Source organism: Chiloscyllium plagiosum, chromosome 37 (genome assembly GCF_004010195.1).
Source record: "Chiloscyllium plagiosum isolate BGI_BamShark_2017 chromosome 37, ASM401019v2, whole genome shotgun sequence".
NCBI classification, from domain to species: Eukaryota; Metazoa; Chordata; class Chondrichthyes; order Orectolobiformes; family Hemiscylliidae; genus Chiloscyllium; species Chiloscyllium plagiosum.
In genome coordinates, this window is record NC_057746.1 from 20130270 (window position 1) to 20133425 (window position 3156).

Genomic DNA, 3156 nt, shown 5'->3' on the forward strand with positions numbered 1-3156 from the left:
CTCACTCCCATGGGGACACAGGGGTGGAGAATGGGGGACTCACTCCCATGGGGACACAGGGGTGGAGAATGGGGGACTCACTCCCATGGGGACACAGGGGTGGAGAATGGGGGACTCACTCCCATGGGGACACAGGGGTGGAGAATGGGGGACTCACTCCCATGGGGACACAGGGGTGGAGAATGGGGGACTCACTCCCATGGGGACACAGGGGTGGAGAATGGGGGACTCACTCCCATGGGGACACAGGGGTGGAGAATGGGGGACTCACTCCCATGGGGACACAGGGGTGGAGAATGGGGTCTCACTCCCATGGGGACACAGGGGTGGAGAATGGGGTCTCACTCCCATGGGGACACAGGGGTGGAGAATGGGGGACTCACTCCCATGGGGACACAGGGGTGGAGAATGGGGTCTCACTCCCATGGGGACACAGGGATGGAGAATGGGGTACTCGCTCCCACAGGAGTGGAGAATTGGGGACCCGCTCCCATGAGGGGTGGTGAGGGGATCGAATGGGGGACATGCTCCCTCAGGGATTAGGGGGAAGGAAACAGGGGACTCACTCCAGTTGAGTACACACGACAATAAAATAAATTTAATCTCAATCAGAAAATGCCAAATCCCCTCAATACCCGTTTGTAATGTGGTGAACTGGAACTGTGCACTGTGCTCAGTTCTGAGGAAGGGTCACTCGATCTGAAACACTATCTCTGATTTCTCTCCACACGTGCTGAGCTTTTCCAGCAATTTCTGTTTTCGGAACTCTGCACAATCATCTGCGAAGGGCCTAGTTTCACAGCTTTAAGGACAACATTTGCCTCCCAGATGTTGGTGGGAGTCTGGAAGGTACTGCCTGGGGTGGGAACTGAAGTGGGAGACCTCCCAGACTTGAAAAAGTACTCAGACGAAGTGTCGTAACATTCAAGGCTATGGGCGGGAAGGTGGGACTAGCGTCGGCAAAGACAGAAGGGGCTGAAAGGCCTCTCCTCTGCATGTTTCAATGACATGGAGAGTGGGAGTGAGGCGAGGCGTATAACCTAGATTCGACCAGAATCTCGAGTGGTTTTTGTTCCAGTCAAATTGCTTTGCTGACAGGAAGTTTGTTAACCAGAAGTCACAGAGGTGACAGAATTGGCTGAAAACACGCGGGGAGAGAGGAAGACTATGTTTTTGCTTTAAACGGCGGGACGCGGTGGTCTGGATTGAGCTGGAGTGGCGGCTGGGCAAAGCATTCAGGACGGTAACCTCCAAATGATGGAGCCACTGAGTTCCCGAGTCGTACACCGAAGAGGGTGAGGGTTGCCCAGCACCTCTCAGGGCACCAGGCATCACCCGTTGTGGTTTGCAAATTTGGAGCAGGGTGCACACGCACCCGGGCAGCGAGATCTGGGGCACTGTCACCCAGAGCGACGCGCCACATGAAAAGTTATCAGAGAGACTCGAACATCCAGGCCCAGAGAGGACTGCACTAGGTCAGACAGCCACAGCGCTTGGTCATAACGGAGGGTTCCCATCGAGGGTCTTTCAAGGAGGGTAAGGGGTTGGCAGGGGATCGTAGGACTCAGGGCGAGATGCAACTGATGAAGGCAGTGGCTGGGGTCAATTAAAATACTCAAAAGGCAGGAATGGGATGAATGCAGATCATCTTTGTAGGAGCGGGAGGGGGGGGGGGGGTGATTACAGAAATGGTTCTGAGATGGGGAGAGGAGTCCCTTGCGAGGAGATTGGAACCCAAGCCCGCAGAATCGTCAGCATCCCGTCGGACTGCGGACACCCCGGTATGGGTGGTGGGGGCTGTTTGGAACAGTCAGCACGAGGGAGATGCCCCCTTATATCCAACGAGGGGGGGGGGGAAACGCCAACAGAACGGATTGTGCTGCAAGACTCCCCAGCAGGAAGAAAGAACTAAACGGCATTCCTGATTTCCAGCTCGTGCCTGAATCCTGAAATGGCAAACCTCAGCTTCATCCTGCCCTGTGCCTCACAATGCCCCATTGCCTGCTCGCTCCAATTTACTCCGAATCACAAGGACAGAGTACAGGAGGTGGCCATTCAGCCCACGCCAATGCTCCCTCCCCTTCGGAAAAGCAATCCAAAAGTCCCACTCCCTTCCCCGAAGAAGACTCAAAAGCCTGAACTCTCTGTTTCTTCTCTCTCTCCACAAATGCTGACTTACTGGGGGTTTTCTTTTGGTTACCGTTGACGTTGCACTGCCTCGCTGCCCTTTCCCAACAGCTCTGCACCTTTCTCCTTCACATCAAGTAGTTAGGCATTTCCCTTTCCGTTGGGGGGGGCTGCGAATCTACTCTGTACTTGAAATGCCACAGCACGGAAACAGGCCCTTCGGCCCAACCAGTCCACGCCCACCATCATCCCAAACTCAATCAGTCCCACCTGCCTGCTCTCCAAGCCTTTCCTGTCCAATGTCCACCATTTTCTCTGGAAGTTCATTCCACTTTCTGCATTAAAAAAAGACTGACCCTTATGTCTTTTCTAAATCTCTCTCCTCCCACCTTAAAAATATAACCTCTAGTCTTGAAATTCCCCACCCGAGGGAAAAGACATCTGACATTTACCTTATCAGAACCCCTCGTGATTTTATGAACCTCTATAAGGCCACCCTTCACCCTCTTACACTCCAAAAGTCCCAGTACAACCAGTCTCTCCAAACCCTCTTCTGAACTCTTTCAGCTTAATAATATCCTTCTCATAACAGGGTGGCCTGAGCTGTACACGGTAATCCAGGAGAGGCCTCACCAACACTCAGTACAACATGACATCGCAACTCTTACAGTTAAAGGTCGCAGCAAGTTCCAAGGCTTAATAGGCTATGGATCAAGTACAGGTAAACGAGAGGAGGGCAGTTTGGGTAGAGTCATAGAGATGTACAGCAGAGAAACAGACCCTTCAGTCCAACCAGTCCATGCCGACCAAATATCCCAACCCAATCTAGTCCCACCTGCCAGCACCCGGCCCATTACCTCCAAACCCTTCCTATTCATATACCCATCCAAATGCCTGTCAAATGTTGCAATTGTACCAGCCTCCACCACATCCTCTGGCAGCTCATTCCATACATGTACCACCCTCTGCCCCTTAGGTCTGTTTTATATCTTTCCCCTCTCACCCTAAACCTATGCCCTCCAGTTCTGG